Source organism: Amblyomma americanum, chromosome 6, assembly GCF_052857255.1.
Source record: "Amblyomma americanum isolate KBUSLIRL-KWMA chromosome 6, ASM5285725v1, whole genome shotgun sequence".
NCBI classification, from domain to species: domain Eukaryota; kingdom Metazoa; phylum Arthropoda; class Arachnida; order Ixodida; family Ixodidae; genus Amblyomma; species Amblyomma americanum.
Genome location: NC_135502.1, coordinates 86335305 through 86355940, shown reverse-complemented (window position 1 = coordinate 86355940; position 20636 = coordinate 86335305). Strand labels below are relative to the sequence as shown.

The following is a 20636-nucleotide window of genomic DNA, read 5'->3' as shown; positions in this document are numbered from 1 at the left end:
CGGATTACCGCTGCTATTCTGCGAGCCACGTCCCAGTAAAATGCTCTCTCTCCTAGTGGTGCGCTTGACGCTGACAATGCGTTGTCCATGAAAGAACAGGCAACAACAGAAGTGTTCGTGTAATGTCACAAGGATATCAACGTCAGCATTGAATGCTGTCGTACGTAGGTAAATGAGTCGTGATTCGGTAACAGCCAGGGTCACATGGCCATGGTTAAGATCATGGTCGTAATAGTCAGAGTCACATTACCTACTGTGAATGAATGTGTGACATGACAATAAGTCGCATGCTCCACTAAGGTATCAATGGGTCACATGCTGCAAGGAAATCGACAGAGAAGGTCGTCATTGCTGCAAATGAATACTTCGTTCCACGAACGTTGCAAACTGAATCCATTTTGTATAAAAAAAGAATACAATTTGGACTATTCCGCGAAATGTTAAGCCATAACGCTAGTTTTGACGTGAAGTACACTGCGTGTCCGATTTATTTAGCTACAAGATCTGGCCTAGCTTAATACCCTGTCTTAGCTAGCGTTCCAAAACCTTAAGTTGGCCTGAAGTTATATCAGCGTTAACGCTGCCCGTCTGTAATGTATTTAGGTTTCACATGACGGGAGAACCTTGGGGCTTCGAGTTTTATAAACTTAAGTCATCCTCTTCTCTCTGCAGACTTAAACTCTGACGACGAAGGATCGCATTTAAAACGTTTTGCACAGCCCGACCACATACCCATTTCCCTGAAGCAGTGGCGACCTGGCCAGACCTTACTAACCGCATACCTGAACAGCCTATTTTTTTCCGCTCCTAGCTTCCAAGAGTCGCCAAATGTCCTGTTACAGCTGTTGTGTCGTTGCGTGCCCATTCTCCAGACGGTGGTGAACATGGAGGAAACGAAATAAGCTAGAGCAAAGTACTAAATGCACAAGAGAAAAAAAGCCAGCGAAAAAAGACGCAGAACCAGGTGGAGACACACACAGACAGTCGCCGGTTCTCTTGAACATCTACCAACTCGCCCAGAAATTTGTGCTTCTCAACTACTAAATGCAGTACGGAGAAAACTTGAAGTGCGAAAAGTAGCAGGGTTTCGAAAGGCCTCTCTTGACCAAAATGCACTGGATGACTTTTCAAGCTGTTTACATCGATAAATTTGAAAGTATGTGCTTTAGTACGCTATCTTTACCTTTGTATACCACCGCGTTTGACGTTTTTGAAGTTTACAGGAGGTGGGCACTGCCCTCCTTGTCTCAACGTAGTGGACGCTTTTGGTTCAATAACAATAGGTCAGCGCACACGACCGCGGCGGCTTCGTTTTTATGGAGGAAAAACGCCAAGGCGCCTGTGTGCTGTGCGATGTCAGTGCACGTTAAAGATACCCAGGTGGTCGAAATTATTCCGGAGCCCTCCACTACGGCACCTCCTTGTTCCTTTCTTCTTTCACTCCCTACCTTATCCCTTCCCTTACGGCGCGGTTCAGGTGTCCAACGATATATGAGACAGATACTGCGCCATTTCCTTTCCCCAAAAACGAATTAAATAAATTAAATAAATAAAAAAAGCGAAAGCTGTTTTAAGGCTTTGCGCACAATGCTATATTGAAGTAGTTTTTATATACGAAGACAAAACAGGAAAGGTATTCTCTGCTGTATACCTCAACATTCTAGTTCGCAGCCTGACGCACAAAACGTCGTCATAATACATACTGGGCGTTTGAAATTATTCAATGCAGATTTCTATTTGAAAGCCCTGAAACATAGTTCGGTGTGTACCTGGCAGGCTTAATGTGTGGCAACGTGGCCATTGGCCATTGCAAATGAAAGAGAATAAAGACGAAATGAAAGATAAATGAGCTGAAATTTATTAATGAACTTTTTCGTTTTCGGATATAAGGCGCAATATAACTGAGAACATGAAGGTCTCTGTATCAAAGATGAGCTGAGTTTTTAAAATCGCGCATTCGACGTTGTGGTTTAAGAAATAGTACGTGAAAAAAAATTATGAGATCACTGCGGCTCCCGCATTGGAGAAATGCGTAAGCATTAGTGACTCCTCGCCCCTCTTTACCCCCCTTTGCCTAAATTAATCAAGTTCCATCATTGCCCATTTTCAGCTTTCAAACTTTGCGCCACGCTTTGTTATCAAATTTGGCTCCATGCTTCGCCCCGTCCACACTTCTGGTTTTTCAATTTCAGCGCCACGCTTTAGCTCCGCGAACTTCCCGTGTTTTCAAATTTGGCACCACTTTTGCTCCGGCCCCGTCCAATTTTGGACATTATTGGCTCTAATTAATTAACTAATTCCACCACATGCACCTCATGATTTCCACTGCGGGATTTTTTGATGTTCTATCTAATGGAACCATTCTTTTTCTTATAACTCAATTCGTCGTTACGTTATCATGATGACAAGATCGCGATAACACAAAACTGCAAACATAGCCATACAATGTTTACGAATTAAAATGCAATCTTCTAAGCTGGTTACACAGCTATCCGATTTGGGCATTTATAAAATGTCACCTTGCACGTTAACGAACCCCAGGTGGTCGAAATTTCCGGGCCCCCTCACTACGGTGTTCCTCATAGCTTGAGTCGCTTTAGGACGTTAAACCGCTAGACATGAAACCATCGTCAATTTAATATTTAATCTACGAAGTGCTCATTCAGTAATTTATTTTAAAGTAGAAAATGAGGGTGATGTTTCTGCGGTGAAATTGCATGCAACGGCGTCATTTGATGAATGCGCAGAAGGGGGAATCAAAGTTATGGAGCGTTCGAAAGCTTATCTCAAACTGCGTTGCCGAATCAAAAATTTTGAAATGTCGCTTCACTTTCTATTTTTAATTTATTTAAGTTGAACAATACGTTTTGCCCTGAACTTTTGAAAGTTGATTAATAAAGTTTTTTTGAAAATTTTTCTTCGCATGCATTCTATCGCGTAAAAAAACTTCAACTGGCCATGCAATACTCATGAACAAATTTCATGGGCGTATCTTCTACGGCTTATGGGGAAAAAATCTGTATAGAATAATTAGCAAACATTGCAGGATATATTCTAGGCTTTTTAATCGTTTTGGCTCTTGTAAAGTGCACAGCAATAAAAGCTGACAAAAATGTGTCGCCCTGTAAGACTGACCATTATGAGAGTGGAAGCTCACTAATGCTGCTGTATTTTAGGTCTTTTCTGTAGTTCCATCGAACAGAGTGTATTACTGCGTAACCACTGCGTAAAAGCCAGTGTCCATACAATAAATAACTGCATACCAATGTTCGTCACCATTGAAAGTGCGTCCTTTTGATCTGTCGTGATAGTCGGTAACTTCCTGGCGCGGCCAATAGTTGGTGAGGCTATTATACTGTTTTTGCTTACCCATTTTCTCTCCCGACGCGGCTGCTTTTTCGCATCAAATGAGCAGGCCACTGCTGTTCAGACAGGAACCGCGAGCTCAAAGTGACCAATCCTGTTATACTGCGGCAACGACGGGCATCTCGGCACTCCACTGTTTTTTTTTTTCCCGTGACCCTTTGAGTTAAATATAAATACCCTTCAGTAGTAGTTGCGTTCGCATAAAGGATTACTCGAAGCCTACTTGCCCTTATGCTATCAGATGGCACGCACTTTCGAGATCATTCGACCGCACAGACATACTTGATGTACGCATGATCGAATTTTCAATCATGCAGCCCGTATTTGTGGACGTTGTATCTTACTGATGAATAGGTCATTGATTCGGACCTCAATGTTGAAATCCTGGTCCCCGGAGGAGACAATCTATACGAGTTCACCATATGGCGCTCTGCGAATCGACCTATGTTTGTGTAACCGAGAAATTGAAGATAATTTATCGCAGAATGCGTTAAGAGTGGCGTGTGCAGTGCAAATTAAACAGAATGCGAATTCACAGCAGTTATGGCAAGGACCGAATAGGAACTCGCACGCATTGGGCGGCATCTTTTATTAACTCGAAGATGAGTGCACAACTTACGGCGTGCATGCGTGGATAGAAGTCTGGGCGTTGTCAAAGGGGGGAGGGGGGGGGGGGTTTCTTGCGTCGTGGTCGTCCTGTGTGTGCGCACAGAGAGACTCATGCGGGACAAGTTAATTAAGTCGCTTAGGGCGAGCGCACGCAAAGGCAGAATAAAATGCGGAGGACGACCTACACAGAAAAGTAAGAATAAAAAAAGGAAAGCAGGCGATTAGAAGAGTGAAAGCCCCAGCCGGACGGGAAGAGCACGAGGGCATGTGTGCCAAATCCTCCTGTCTGCAACGATGCAGCGAGGCGTGGACATTGACGCCTGTTTCGTGGTTTGCTCTGCTTTGTGTGGTGGCGTTGCCACGGGGTGCGCTTACCCCTCCCACCCCCGACCTCTCCGGGCACCGTTCCTCCCGAGACTGGCGTTCCCGTAATTGACGCGGTCACTGCTCGTCCGCTGTCTGGAGCGGTTTCTTTACTCATGGGCTGTGCTTTTTATCTACTTGATTGTTGTTGACGCAAGATCGTGAAGATTTTAAGTTGTTTGCTCTAGTACATAGACAGGGCTTTTTCTGATATCTATTTTATTGTCAGACGGCAGCCGTTGCTTATAAACAAGAAAGACAGGGGAAGAATTTTATCTCCTTCCTCACAAAAAGTAGGACCGCAAAGCACCGATTCATTTTATTGTTTTGTAAATTTTCAATGGTTTACGTTGACATTCAGTAGACTCGAGTTAGTCAAGCCATTTTACCGGTTGCCGGTAGCAACCGTGGTTACACATCCCGATTTTTTTTCCGTCTTCTTAACACTGTTGATCTCAAAAAAGTGCAATATTTTTGTCAAAGGTTTCGAAGTATTTCCTGTGTTCCTCTTCTTCTAAGCCTCCCTGATACACTGATAATTCTTCCTACAACCAAAACCACCATGTAGGCACTGCACGCCCTACAAGGATTTACATGCAGTACTTGCTTATATAAAAGCTATAACTTTTGTTTATTGTCAACCAGGTGAGCTCACGCGGGAATGGGTGCATATCTGAGCGCTGCAGTGGAAATGAAAAACTGTGGCGGCGAAAATCTGGGGACAAAGCCATTTATTGCATTTATGGTTTTTAGGAAAAAAGTAAAGTTCAAATGAATTTTGTCCGTCGGCACGAGGAAGCCGCGACCATGGTTGCAGTACCGGACACTCTAGAAGAGGCTCATTCTCAGTCACACTTCAACTTCATGCTTGAAATGCACCTTGCTTGAAATAGGGAAGCTACTGTATTTTTAGAAGAAGAAGAGCAGCGCATTCAAGAATGTGGGCCACTGAGAAATGTTTGCTGCAGGAGATATATAGCGCCTGTTCACTATGATATGCCGGATTATTTGCCTGCCTGAGATACTACCCTAAAGTTTGTCCAGCATATTTCAACAATCCCTGCATATTTCAACCATCTTCCTTCCTCGGCGTCTCTTCGTTCTTTGCTCTTCCGTTGCGATGAACAAATAACAGCAGCTCCCTTTTCTCAGCTTTCCCTCGCGGTTTCCATTGCCAGACGCGTATACAAGCCACAGGCCGGAATTCTTTTAAGTATATTAAAGGCCGTGCCTAGTCGATTTCGCTCTGTCCACGTGTCGCTGTGAATCAGCAGCCCACAGGGCTAAATGATCTGTTTGTCCCTACACGGATTGTTTGAGAGCACTGCAATCGCGGCGCGCAATCGGGCATGTCACGTGGCTATTTTTGTACTTCGCGGGCATCTGCAGTGAGCGAAAAAAAGTCGATACGGTAATAGATGGAAGTTAAAAACTGGTTTGGTTTGGTTTATGGGGGTTTGACGTCAAAAAGCGACTCAGGCTATGAGGGAGGCCGTAGTGAAGGGCTCCGGAAATTTCGACCACCTGGGGTTCTTTAACGTGCACCGACATCGCACAGCACGCGGGCCTCCAGAATTTCGCCTTCATCGAAATTCGACCGCCGTCGCCGGTATCGAATCCGCGTCTTTCGAATCAGCAGCCGAGCGCCGTAACTACTGAGCCACCGCGGCGGGTAACCAAGTTAGAAACTGTTCAATTGGTCGTTTCGCGGACCGTTCTCCAACTTTCTCATTGCACTTTTTCGCCTATCTTCGCTGCTTGCGAAGTTGCTTAATTAATTTCGACTAATTATTCAATTAAGCACAATACGAAAAATAGTGTTAGTTGCTCCATACAACAGCCAGCAACATGCATTTGGTAGCGTCGTCTTATAGTTCCGGGGCATATTTTAAAACCCTGGCTAAAGTTAGCTGGGAAACCTTGTATAGCATGGCGTAGGTGAAACGAGGGCTGTGTCACGCCAAAGCCACATATTCCATTTCCCAATGTTGAAAGGAGCTTTGTGGTGTAAGCGAACAAAATAAATAGCCGACGATCACGCTTCTCAGTAATGTAACTCTTCAGCGCGTCTGAACCTGTTCTCGGACCGTACTCGACCGAATACGGAACAGGCAGTAGCGAACGGAGAGTGCTTTGTAAGTTCGACTTGGTAAGGCTCGCCTCGAGCGGGCAACCACGGCACTTTCAGCGTCGTACTTCCTGGCGCCGTCTCTGGCGATCGACGCATAACTTACCGATGACGTCATCGGCGAGGAAACGATGACGCAAGCTACTCTGGTGACGCGGGTCACCGCTCCACGACCTGCGTTCACACTGCCGTAGTTCTCTCCCCCTCTTATTTTTAACGCGACAGCGTTATGGCCCCCTTTCAGCCGAAAATTCGGCGCAGTCGGTCTCGTCGTCGGCGTTGTGAGCGAAAAATTCGCAGAGAAGCAACTTAGGTTGGCCACTTAGGTCACGTGACCTTTTGGCGTCGTCACAACCTGCCCACCGGATTGTGAACAAATTGACCACCGTGGCTAATGGCAGATAAATTAATGACTAGTCGCGAGAGATTGCTTGGGAAAAGCAACCTGAGTCGCACAAGCCCCACCGTTGGCAGCACTGCCATTGCAGGGCAGAGGCGCGTCGCTTAACCGGTGCACTGCTGCACCAGGAGTAGAATGAGGACTGCTAGGGATCTAGGAAGAAAAGTGTAGAATTACCAATCCCGCATATATAATAGCCCACTAAGGCTCTCGCGTCATTCTCTTAATGTGGAGCTTATGTATCATCTCCAATTCTCACTCTCCTTTCGCTATCACCGTCTTTCATACTCCGCTTCACTTGACGGTAGGTTAAACCAAAGACTACGAGGCATGCCGCTCAGCCCAGGAACGGGCGTTTTAAGATGTGCGCTCTAAAAATGAACGAGCGCCCGAACACCGAGGGAACGGTGTGAAGGCTATTCATCATTATCCTCCTCCTCTTCCTCCTCCTTATCATAATCATCAGCCTGATTACGCCCACTGCAGAGAAATGCCCCTGTTACGTCACTCCAATTAACACTGTTCATTGCCAGCTGCGGCCACTGTATCCCCGCAAACTTCTTTATCTCCTCCGCCCACCTAAGTTTCTGCCGCCCCCTGCTACGCTTGCATTCTATTGCTGTGCTACAATTCAAGGCCGGACCAAATACTTCATGCGGCGTCTTTTATAATATGTTTTACAGTGCTTTTACAGACAGAGACATGTGAGTACGCCAATCCTGAAGCGATGAAAACACATCCATACATTGATTAAAGTGGGCATGCAACAGTTTCAGAGAAGCCAAAATGGTCACCTTTTAGTACACATTGACACACTTTGCTCTCTCGCCGGAGTTTCTGAGTGTCGGCCTCGTTTTCGCTGTGTAATTGTTACTAGGCGCATTACCAGTAAAGCTAGTGTGCAGCAAGCGTGCGAAGTGTGAATAACTCTGTCTATGTATACTTTCCGGCGTATTTCTCAGTCACATCAGCAGGGATGGTGATAATTGAGTCGGGGCCTCTTGTCTTTCCTTGTTACAGAAGAAACTGATGTGTGTTAGAAGCAGTCTCCCAAGTGTGGAAGAGTGCTGTAAGTAGGTAAACAACTTTAATGACTCATGAGATAAATTTTTTTGGCAATGAGGGGGGGGGGGGGGGGGGAGCAGAACGACGACAGGCCCTTGGACCGCTCTCGTTGTATGCCTTTTTTTCCAAGTTTGGAACTGTCTGGCACGTGTCGAAAAGTAAAACAGAGCACAAAAAAACATTCCAGCGACAAAACAACACAGAGAAAAAAACAGTACGCGTCAAAACAGCACGATGGACGCCGCGAAAATACAGCATGACGAAAGAACAGCGCAGCGAAAAAACAGCACGACGACAAAACAACACATCGGAGTACGATTCAGCGCTGCTGGAGGGGTGAAAAATCATGGCCATAAACGAACGGTAAATCACAGCACACACGGAAGCGAATTTTGCAGTTAGCGAGTGCTCGTTTCACAAACTATGTAAGGAACAGTGCAGGACAATATTCGCGATCTCAACTATGTACTTTTTTCTGGTGGGTAAAAGAATGAATAACGCTGAAGAAGTTCTGGAAGCATCGATTCTTCGGGTTGATCATCATGATGCTGAATTCTGGCAAATACGCCCTACGTAAGGCTGTCGGTGTGCCAGAGGTTCTTGTTCTCCAAAACTCTCGCTGTCGGCAATTGAATATTTAGCAATTTTGCTTGGAGTGAGCTACAGGGCCTTCATACACTGAAAATATCCAGTATGCGATGCTCACTTTCAACAGTGGCAGGCATGCCCCATCCGACAATTTTAGATTGTTTGGTGATTAACCAGGACAATGCACAGTGGTTGTCGGGGATGATCGGCGGTTATTATGATTTTTTTAATGTGCTCTACAGCTTACCTGAAAATTCATACATCAGCGGGCATTTGTTAAGTGTTTTTTTTTTACTTCGAACAGAATTATCCCGAAACATCAATTTTCGCAATATTTGACGAAAGCTACTTTGTTCGTTTAGAAGCCAGTTTTATTAACACGAATTTTAAGAACTTTGACCCTTTTGCTGACGAACCACAAGAAACCCCTAACAAATACACACCTAACCTAACAAACAAAGGTGGGAGTCTACGGAAGCAGAGTTATAGAATAAATGCAGAAAATCCCGTTTCACAGGATGTGTATTGCCCAATCTGGCTATGTTTTGCTTCGGTAAAGACCGCAAGAAAAGCTAGCAAGAAACACAGCTAGTAAGGCGAGATAATCTATCCGGGACAATTTACCATGCAGCAGACGCCCGAACCATTTTATCTCTTAGTTGCCCAGGTTCTCCTTACGTAATAGAAATAGAAACTAGATCATTGAAGTCAAGTAAGCAAGGACTACATAACCACTAGTTCTGCCATGTGTACTGTTCAAGTAACGCTGTACCTCATTGAATGAGCCGACCTGTTTCTAAATGAACCAACGAAACGAGCACTCGCTAACCTCAAAGGTCGCTGCCCTATGCATTGTGATTTACCGTTCGTTTATGGCAATGATTTTTAACCCCTCCAGCAGTGCTGTAACGTACTCCGATATGCTGTTATGTCGCCGCGCTGTTTTTTCCCTGCGTTTTTGTTTCGTCGTACTGTTTTGTCGCTGTGCCGTTTTTTTCCTGCGTGCTGTTTTGACGCGTGCTGTTTTGTCGCTGTACTGTTTTTTGTGCGCTGTTTTGACGCATGCTCTTCTTTGTGTTCCCGCGTGCTGCACCTAAATTTATTTACGTGCATTTGTCGAAGTAAAAGCTGAGCCGATTCTTAGCGCTCATCCTGTCTTCATCTATTTCTGCCTGTGTATCCTTAGCGCCGCAGTTTTTAATCAACAGTGTTTGGCTATTTCCCGTAGGATACAAGGTATGCCGCCTGAAGTCTGACAGGAAAAACAGTTGCTGTTAGTGCTGACAGCTCTTGTTTTGACATGCGCCACTGGCCTATTTCGTAGGCATCTCAGGGTATAGGTCTGTCACGAAACTCAAAGAGGAACACTCAGTCAAAAGACAAATCAAACGCAGTAACTACAAAAAGACATTTAATACACGCTAGACAACAGCAGACACTACGACAGAAGACGTATGAACAAAATCAAAACACTCAATAATGTAACTATGCATGGGTTGCTCGCACACACCACTCAGGAAACCCCTACTTAAAAAATCCAAACAGTAAGTGCGATGAAAGTTCATAGTTTTGTTCACGACATTCAAAATGTTCTGGGTGCGCGTTCAGATGCTTGTTGCTGCTCGATGTGCGCGTGTGTGCCGTCAGGATTGAAGGCATCGACGTGCCAGGAACCATTGTTCGTTGCAAGGTAATGCCGTCGGCGTAGGTGTCGACGTCGGGGGAACCACTGGGAGCAACGGGTGGACGATGGAGTCAGCGTTGAAGAAATCCCTACCTGTTGCAGGTGGTCGTGGGAGTTGTTGGAACCTGCTAAGGACAAAGGCCTCCAACAAGGGAGAAATAACCGTGAGCTATTAGCAGACGCGCTTGAATGAAGCGCCAACTTACAGCCATCGCCCTCACAGCGGCTTCGTCAACGATTGAAGACTCTTGTTTTGTCCGTGGGAAAAAGGGATCGCTGACAGGGAACCTTGGTGAAGCGGAAGCTGCGTTGCGTGACCAATCGGGGCTAATTTTGTCTTTGAGGGAAGACGCCTTCTCTCCCTGACGGAAATGCCGCGGCGAAATGAAGGTATCACTATGGGCGTTAACCCGTTAACGCTATAGCACGTCATACCCTTAAGGGAGAGCCATAAGTGTCCCCTATATTTTTTTCGCTCATTTTTTGAACCTGCAGCATGTAACCTGTACTAAATTCCAACACTAGTACCCCAAAATGTGCCATATTGTGTGTAAATGTGCCAAACTATATATCAGTTAATTGCTTGTTGTACAGACAAGCTACAGCGCAAAACCATTTCCGCCTGCAAACTATGGCTGCGCATAGCATCTAACAGGAACTGGCTTGCACTTCGTATTGTTTTTGTTGTTGATGTTCGTGTGTAGTGGAAAACATCAGTAACAAACCCATAAGTACCAAACACTTGCCAGCGCATCTCATTAATCGAAAGAACTGCCAGTCGGAGGAAGGGAATAAGGCAGGAGGAAGCGATCAAGTTGGTCAGTGCATTCGAGACCTAGAGAACCACCTATAGTCTTCTCTATAAACACTTGAACCAGCGGGAGGGCGGACAGGCTGGGGTTATTCCCAGGAGGCATATAAGACCATCCCGGGTCCTGGAGTCCTTCACAAGGAACCCGACTAGTGAAAACGCCGGAGACAACGTTTGATTTCAGCGAATAAAAAATTTCTCTCCCTCACTCTCTCTTTCTCCCTCGAATGAAGACCTTAATTCGTCCTTCCAAAATGTGTCACTTTTATCCGCTGCCTCACATTTGGAGGAAACAAGCAATAACAAAAACAAGAAAATATCTGGATCAATTTCCGCAGCCTCTTGCACTGCACAATATAGCATTGTGTCTTGATGCGACGAAATAGAATTTCCTATGTTAGATGCGCGGTGCTGGCAAAATAAACTAGCCGAGAAAAAGACAAGAGATGTAGGAATGCGCAGTTTCACAGCTCTACCTTCCCGACGGATACCGCGTGGGGGCGGCACTGTGTTGTTGTTGTGTGTTGGGTTTTATGGCACATAGGCAGCTAAGGCCATCATGCGCCAAGCACAAGGTATAGAATTGCTTTTCTACAGAATGTTTACGAATATCAAAAAAATGCCGATGGCGTAGATGACCTAAAAACATTGTGCTGCCTAGTAAAAGAAGAGAAGAAATTTGGAAATCGCTAATGGTAAAAGCCTTAAAGAAGGTCAGGCAGCCTTAGCGGCTATCCTTGGCTAGGCAAGGATCCTGAGGCTCCCAACCAATCAAATAAAAAGCCTCAGCCTACTTCTCAGGAATGAGAAAGTGGCTGAGGTGTATCATGTAATAAAGGGAGCCAGTGGTTCAAAAATTACAGTTTTTCGAGGACGCCCGCTGCTTTTAAAAAGCTAAAAACGGAGGGTATGTTAACAATGGCATTATCAGCTAAGAGCAATGTTGGGTGAAAAGGAATGTATTCATGATAAAATTGAGTGAAGTACTTTTTTCTTAGTTTTTCTAGTTTCACACATGAGAATAAAATGTGGTTAACAGTAAGTTCTTCTCCGCATTCCTCACAACCAGGTTTATCTTGTTTTGTTAGCAGGAAGTTGTGCGTGAGGTGCGTGTGGCCTATTCGCAGACGGCATAAAACCACTTCTTTAAAACGTTCCTGGTGCACACATGACTTAAATTCACCCAAAACTGGTTTTACAAAGTGCAGTTTATTATTCACTTCGCTGTTCCAACGCGACTGCCATTTTTGTCTTAATTTCTGTTGAACTAATTTCATGCAGTCATTAAAGGGTATATCTACTTTTTTTATTTCCTTGCCCCGAGCTTGAGCGGCACACAAATCTGCTCTCTCATTTCCTTTTATTCCGACGTGGCTCGGGACCCAGCAGAGTTTAATGTTTTGTCCTCGAGCTGTTGCTGTTACAATGTTGTGTATGATGTCCCCAAGTATGGGAGTGGTTGCGTTTCTAGAGTGGAGGGCTGAAAGTACACTTAAAGAGTCTGTGTAAATAATAGTGTTCTTGAGGTTCTCGTTTAGTATTTTTTTTGTTGCCACACATACTGCGTAACATTCTGCGCTGAAGATGGATGCGCACTGTGGAAGTCGCATTGCTGTCTCCGAATTTCCTCGCACCACTGCGCTTCCTACGTAAACATTCGTTTTTGAACCGTCAGTGTAAAAGTCCGTAAAACTACTGTATTTTTCTTCGAGTGCAAGGAATTCCTGTACTATATGTTGTTTTGGAGTTTGTTTTTTTTGGAACTGCGTAAGGGTAAAATCACAGATTGCCGGAAAATTGTGCCATGGAGGCAGTGGAGCTCGTCTTCGAGCAATGGCAGGTAATGTGTCCAGTACTCCGAGGTTTTGACACATCTCTTCAAAACGCAGGAGGAGTGGCCTGATAGCTTGTGGTTTGTTGTTAAAAAGTGTTCTTGATGGGCACTTTGTGACTATGGGGTAGCATAGGTGTTTGGGAAGCGAACGGATTTTTAAAACGTACGAGCACGTGAGCATGGTTCTTCGGTCCTCGAGTGACGGTTCGTTGGTTTCTACATAAAGACTGTTAATGGGTGATGTCCTGTAAGCACCAGTGGAGAGACGCAAACCCAAGTTATGCACTGTATCTAGTCGTTTAAGGTATGATGGTCTCGCTGACCCATACACTATACATCCATAATCAAGGGTAGAGCGTACCTCAGAGCGGTAAATTTTTAGAAGGCATGTCCTGTCGGCACCCCAATGTTTTCGTGACAGTACTTTGAGTATGTTGAGGGATCGGGAGGCTTTCTTTTTCAGTGCATTTATATGAGGCAGGAAAGTGAGCTTTTTGTCAAAGGTTACGCCTAGGAATTTGTGCTCATTTTTCACCGGTAGCTGTGTTTTGTTCAGGTGTATAAATGGGTCAGCCTGTAAGCCTCGCTGAATAGAGAAAAGAATGGCCACGGTTTTCTGTGTGGAAAACCGGAAACCGTTCTCCTCTGCCCAGGTCACCAGTTTATCCATTGTCAGCTGTATTTGTCTCTCGCATGTTACCAGGTTTGAGGATGTGCAGGCTATTTGCAGATCGTCAACATAGACGGAATACATAATGGCCTTCGGTATTACTTTGGCTATGGAATTTACTTTAATAACAAACAATGTCGTGCTCAAAATACACCCCTGAGGAACCCCGTTCTCTTGAACGAAGCCCCTGGACACGGTTGATCCTAGGCGCACTTGAAATGAGCGGTCGGAAAGGAAGTCCTTCAGGCAGTTCAACATCCTGCCACGGATGCCAAGATCTGCTAAGTCACGAAGGATGCCGAACCTCCAGGTGGTGTCGTATGCTTTCTCGAGGTCAAAAAAGACGGCAAGACAGTGCTGTCTGTGTATAAAAGCCTCTCGGACAGTATTTTCCAGGCGAGTTAAGTGGTCTGTTGTTGAGCATGCTTTCTTAAAACCGCACTGATGGATGTCAATAAGCTCAAGAGATTCAATCAGAAAAGTTAGTCTTTTATTCAGCACACTTTCGAATGATTTGGCAAGGCAGCTGGTAAGGGCTATCGGCCTGTAACTAGTAGGGGATGTTGGTTGTTTTCCAGATTTCAGGAATGGTACAATAACTGCTTTCTTCCAGGCTTTCGGCAATCTTCCGAGCACCCACACTTGGTTAAAGAACTTCAAGAGCGCCTCCACAGATGGCTGGGAAAGATGTGCTAGCATTTCGTAATGTATATTGTCAGGGCCAGGTGCTGTCTTTTTTCCGGCCGAGAGAACTTCGTTTATTTCTTGGAGTGTTATTAAACCATTGTACGGTTCTTTTGTGCAGCCCGTTGTTGGAAGTCTATGTTTCTCCACTGCATGTTTATGCTTTAAAAATGTTTCTGTGTAGTGTGAAGAACTAGAAATGTTTGAGAAATGTTCTCCCAAGATGTTTGCCTGTTCCTCTATATTTGTCTGTGTACCTGGAGCTGTTAAGAAAGGAATTGTGTAAGGAGAAAAGCTTCTGTTAAACTTGTGGACTTGTTCCCACATTTTTTTGGACGTAACTGAACTATTTATGCATGATACGTAGCTTCTCCATGATGTTCTTTCGGCATTTCGGCGGATGTACCGAGCTTTTGCTCTCGTCTTTTTAAAGTTGATGAGGTTATCTTGAGTTGGGTATCTTCGAAAAACTCCCCAAGCTTTATTTTGCTTCTTTTTTGCTTCCCGGCATTCCTGCGTGTACCATACCTTGTTGTTTTGTCGTACTATTCCTGACGATTGCGGAATAGCTTGGCACGCAGCATCAATAATGCAGTTTGTAAAAATTTCATTCAGTTCGTCAACGTTAAGACTGTTTGAAAATAATTTCTCCAGGCTAGCCTTTTCTCTAAATAGTTGCCAGTCGGCTAGGTGTAGTTTCCAACGGCGTGGTTTACTAGGGATGACTGATGGTGGCGATGAAAAGTTAATCACTACCGGAAGATGATCGCTTCCGTACGGGTTATCGAGAACATCCCACTTAAAATCGGTAAAAACGGAGGAAGAGCTAAAAGATAAATCTATGCAACTCATTTTTCCTGAGGCTGGAGAGCAATATGTGGGTTTGCCTGTATTGAGTAGGCAAACATTATTGCACAGAATAAAATCTTCTAATATACGGCCCCTAGTGTCTGTCTGTTCACTCCCCCAGAAAGGGGAGTGTGCATTAAAATCCCCAACTACCAGATATGGCTCTGGTAGCTGATTAAAAAGTGATTCTAGGTCATGAAGTGTTACTGTGAGGTGTGGCTGAAGGTATACTGAACATATGGTAATTGTTTTAAAGCTAATGACGGTGACTGCAATGGCTTCATAATTCGTCTGCAGCTGGATTTCACGTGTTGCAACACCGCTCTTAACAACGACAGCAACACCTCCAGAGAGCCTATCTGCCTGCTCACGGTCACGGCGAAAGACTTTGTAATTCTTAAAAATATTTTTTTGTAAAGGTCCCAAATTGGTCTCCTGAAGGCACAGTGCTACAGGAGACATAGAGCGTAGGAGATCTGTTGCATCGCTGTAGTTATTTAAAATTCCACGGCAGTTCCAGTGGATAAGGAACGCCATGATTATTTTAAGGAGGAGTGTTTTGAGACCTCAGGTCCCTCCTTGTTGAGGGCCTGTTATCGTGGTTTTTTCTTTTTTCCGGTCAAGAGAGCCCCGTCGCCGTTGCGACCGAGGCGAGCTTTGACTTGTATCCATCGCCTCCATGGAGGCGCTGGAGTTCCGCGGGGAACCCGCGGGCAGGGGGGTGGTAGACTTCTCCCGCACGGGGGAAGCCTTGCGGGCTGCCGACTTGGAGGACGGCCGGCCCGTTGTTGGGGGTGGCATAGCAGCTCTCGCTGCATCTGCCAGGGGCGCGGATGGCCCTGCCTCAGCCTCACTAGGTGTCAACTGGGCAGGTGCCTGAGACCGGTGTGATGCGCCGCGCCCGCGCACCACATCGGCGAAGTTTGTGTGGGGTGTTAAGGAGAAAGTGCCTTGCGACATTGCATAACGCTTCCTTGCCTCTTTAAAAGTGATATTATCTTTTGTCTTTATTGTAATGATTTCCTTTTCTTTTTTCCAGGCAGGACAAGACCTTGAGTAAGCAGCGTGCTCGCCTTCGCAGTTTGCACAGCGTGGCGCGGCGTCGCAGCCGTCTGATTGGTGGTCATTGGAGGCACATTTAGCACAGGTGTTGCGGCCGCGGCAGCTCTGGGAGCCGTGACCGAACTTCTGGCATTTGAAACAGCGTCTAGGGTTGGGGATATAAGGGTGAACGGATATTTTTGCATAGCCTAACTCGATTGACTCGGGTAGGGTGCATGAGGCAAACGTCAGGACCAGGTGTTTTGTCGGAATCTCTTTGTTGTCTTTGCGGATTGTAATTCTGTGGACGTTGGTAACATTCTGAGGGTTCAGTCCTTCAAGCATCTCTTCCTCTGTTAGGTGCAGGAAATCATTATCTGAGATGACACCACGTACTGTGTTCAATGATCTGTGCGGTGTAACAGAGACAGGAATATCGCCAAAAGTTTAAATGTTTGCAAGCTTTGAAATCTGAGTTATGTCGAGCAGTTCGAGGAGGAGGTCACCACAAGCCAACTTTGTGACTTTGTACTGAGGGCCCAGGGATTCTGTAAGAACTCTTGAAACAAGGAACGGGGATATTTGTCTGGCTGGCTTTTCTGTTTCTTTATTGTGGACGATGTGGTACTTCGGAAAAGTTGTCTTCTTTTTGCTGAAAAACTGTGTTGTGACATCGGTCCGTCCTCTTTTCAGAGGGCGATCATTATTAAGCAGGGAGGAAGCCATAAAAAATTTTGTTCTTCGGCCTTGGTGCCAGCCGCCCACCATGGAGCCCAACTAGGGGACAGGACAGGAACTTGAAAACAAGTCCTGCCCACGCCAGCTGTACACCATTGCTATAACCGAATATGACGAAACCCAGGATAGTTCGCCACACAGGGTTAACCCTAGCCGCCAGGAAAAAGGAAAAAAACCAAGGAAGGAGGAGGAGACAGGAGAGTTGTAAGAAAGATGATAGGAAAGTAAAAGATGGAGGGGAGGATACGGAAAAGACGACTGCCGATTTCCCCCGGTCGGGTCAGGCCGGAGGTGCCGTCTACAGGAAGCTGGGGCCAAAGTGGTGTGTTGCCTCCGCCGAGGGGCCTTAAGGGTCCAAACGCTCGGCATCGGCTCAACCACCAGGATCCCCTTTTCCCCGGACACGGCGATGCCACGCACGGCGAGGCGCGGGTGCTCGGGTCCGTGGTGATGCACAGTTCACCATCATCCCCTTGCGGGGATGTCCCTGCGGATGCTCGGGAACCCGCGGTGTCGCCACTCACCGTCGCGACGCCTGCAAGCTGCAGGCGCCCCCCTGCGGGGGGCACTGTGTACAGGATTATAAGCGATCGGGCTTTATGACAGCGCGTATATGATTTCGCGAGAATTGTTATTGCACAAAGCTTTATTTTCATGGGATCTAACTGGATGCGCACGTAGGTCTTTTGTACGCACACTTCAAACAGGCTTCTTTTTTTTTCAGGCTTGAAAAATCTCTGCGCAAAAATCCGAGCAACACATATATAGCCCGTTTCGAGCTCGCAATTTAGTTTTAAAGCTCCTTTAACCACTGCTGTCGTTTATGTCATGCAGCACACAACACTGCTGTCCTAGATGCAGTTGCTGCTACATTTTTTCGCCTGATTTTCCCCTCTCAAAATAATCCTTAAGTCGTGTTACGTCGTCGACAGATGCTAGTTTAAATATATCGTCTTTCTCGGCGCTCGTTAAGCACGCTGCGTGAAGCCGTAACCTCGAAAGCCTTGCTAGTGACTGCTGCAAGAATATAAAACGAAAGGCGCTCCTGTTCGAGCAGTCATTAATAAGTGGACAGTGCTGTCAGCGCCGAACAAGGTGGAGTACACGCAAGCCCTTCTTTAAACGCTCAGCCTTCTCTTTCCTGAAAAAAACAAAACAAAGCACAACGAAGTATCTGTTGTCGTCAACGTTACTATGCTACGCGCTCCTAATCCTCTAACTTTTTTCATTTCCTTTCTATTGTGTCACCATTAGCGCAATTCAACGTTTGTTTCTGAAACGTTTAAGCTGCTTTTTTCTTTATTTCGGCATCTCGGAATGTCGATATTTCTCGGCAGCATCTTTGAGCATATTGTTTTGGATCATAGTTTCGGATCTTTGTTTTGTTTGTGGAGATGCTCTGTTTTCGTGTAATGGGGACGGAGACGATCCTTCTCGTTCAAAGACGCTGCCGACTCGACGCCGTCTCGTGATGTGCCAAAAAGTTTAGTCTACCGCTAGCGCCTCCCCCTTCTCCCCCCTTCCATAGCGCTCCCCCCCCCCTTCTCTCAATTTTCATTCGGCAGGCGACTCCGTCTAGTGAGTAGAGGGCTGCTTCTGACAATGTAGCGAATCGCAGGACGTAGGAAGAGACACGTTGCTTCTCCATTATCGGGCGTCCGTCCGTCGGTCGCCTGTGTGATGGGCGGGGCACGCTTGGGGGCGCGTCGCACTTTCTTCTTACGAGTGATTTCGCTTCACTCCATTAATCGGCGCGGCGCTGGGAGTGACCGATCATTTTACGCCTATCTCGAAGCTCTTCGAGGAGCGCAAACATTAACCTTGCTGGACTTTCATTGATTTTTTTTTAAGAGAAAGTGTTGGACTTCCTTGGTTTTGAAAGCGTAATTTGTTATCGCCATTTGCTTCGTCACTAATTATTTTCGCATATATTGGTCGTATTTTTTCATTCTTAATTTATTGAATTCGGAGGGCTTACTTGGGTGATTTTTCTCAACTGAGAAATTGGTCCACTTTTTTCGTTATTTGTCGCTGATGTTCCAGTTGTATGAGTGCGAGCAAAGGGAGTGTACGGAAAGTTTGATTTGTGTTCTTTTCTTTTTTTTTGGGGGGGGGGGGGTGGCTTATCGACTCAAAGAAACTCAGGTTATGAGGGGCAATGTAGCAAATGGGATCGAATAATTTCGACCATCTGGGGCTCTTAACTTGGAAAATGAACCCACGGAAATATGTGCGTGATCTTTTTATTGAAGAAACTGTCACCACAACAGTGATCGAAGAGGCATAAGGTTAGAGGAACTTATGTTTTCCTATTTGTATTGGCGCATGCCCAACAATTCTGGATAGAGCATTTTTGAGCTGGAACCAGTTTATGAACGCAATTTTTTCATATAATATAAGATTTCACTATAACAATCAATATATCTGGAGATATCCCGTCGGCAGGTTCGCATTTTTTTGGTGTTAGCGTTTTCGGCATAGTCAAAAGCGGTCCCCATTGGTCTTCTATGAAAGTTTTGACTGCTCGATGCGAGCTTTCGTAACAATTTAAAAGAAAGATTTTACCTTAGACCTGAAGAATGAACTATTACCATCAAAGTTTCCATAAGAGTATCTTACAGCTTTCCAATAATAAAAATATTGTCCGAGAGTGTTGGGCCTGGAGCCGTAAAAAGTTATCTTGAAAATATAGCTGGGAACATCTTGGTTACCGCATATACTGCTGAACGGAAGCTTTCAATAAATATGTAGTTTATTGTCTACGGAATTAAAGATCAGGCATGCCATGCGCGGACTGGGAAAGCTGAAACTTCTAATTTCATTTCTAGCAGTGCAACAACTGGTCCGTGTTCTGTGGTAAAATCCAACCTAACTGAAAAACATGGCTACGTAACATTCCCGTTAGCTGTTATCACTGCGTCATTCACGCCTAGGAGCAGAGTATGTGCTACCCAGCACAGGCAGGCATCAGGAGTTGCATCCTATAGTCAAGTAATAAAATTCACTACCTCGAGGTCGTCCTCAGGAGTGCGATCTTGCACTAAGAAGTAACAACGAAAGAGAACTGCTGAAATCATAGGGAGGCAAATGAGTAGTATTGTGTACTTGAAATGTTAATTGTAGCATTTACTCTCTTTTCATTCATAAAGACGATATATAGGCGTATACAGAAGCAGGCGTCCAGTCATAAAACTCTGAGCTGTTAGTCAACACTTTATCCTGTTTACTTTCATCTCAATGCTGCCCGTCTGCGCTGTTGATTCCTGACCACTAAGTAGACCGACGAATGCTCTTCGAATCGAAGAATTTACCCACTCAGGAGCGCATGCGCAGAGTAAACGTCCCTTCTTAAAGAAGAACAAGGTCTGAATTAGTGCCTTCTTTTAGACCGAAACTACCTCACCTTGCGATTACTGAGGGAGTGGAAACGTTCATTGATCATAAGCAGAGTAGTGGCTCCTACTCGTGTTTTGGGGATTTCTCTGTCCAATACATAATAAAAAAAATAAAATTATGTGCGCCAGACGGTCCTGGGAACTTGCCAGAGGAGCGGCGTATGAGAACAGTTACTGTCGCTTCGCATAGGAACTGTGGGCGAAACATGCATCACAATGCTGTGAATCGCTCTCATGCTCTGGGCATTCACTGTCTCAGGCATAAAAATTGGGTGACAGACAATCAGTGCTCTTGATAATATACGAAAGAAAATTAAGTGTTCCTTTTCCCAGAACGGTTCTTTAGAAATTAAAAACCAAGCATGAACAAAAACTCATAGTCGCAGTCTTTCGCCATAAATGATAAAAGTG

At 45.4% G+C, this 20636-nt stretch overlaps 1 protein-coding gene across 1 annotated transcript in view; it reads left to right on the top strand.

Moving 5' to 3' along the window:
* LOC144093809 (protein turtle homolog A-like) overlaps window positions 1–20636 on the top strand; it is a 208636-nt gene that overhangs the window by 92432 nt on the left and 95568 nt on the right. The gene's annotated exons all lie outside the window — the stretch shown is intronic.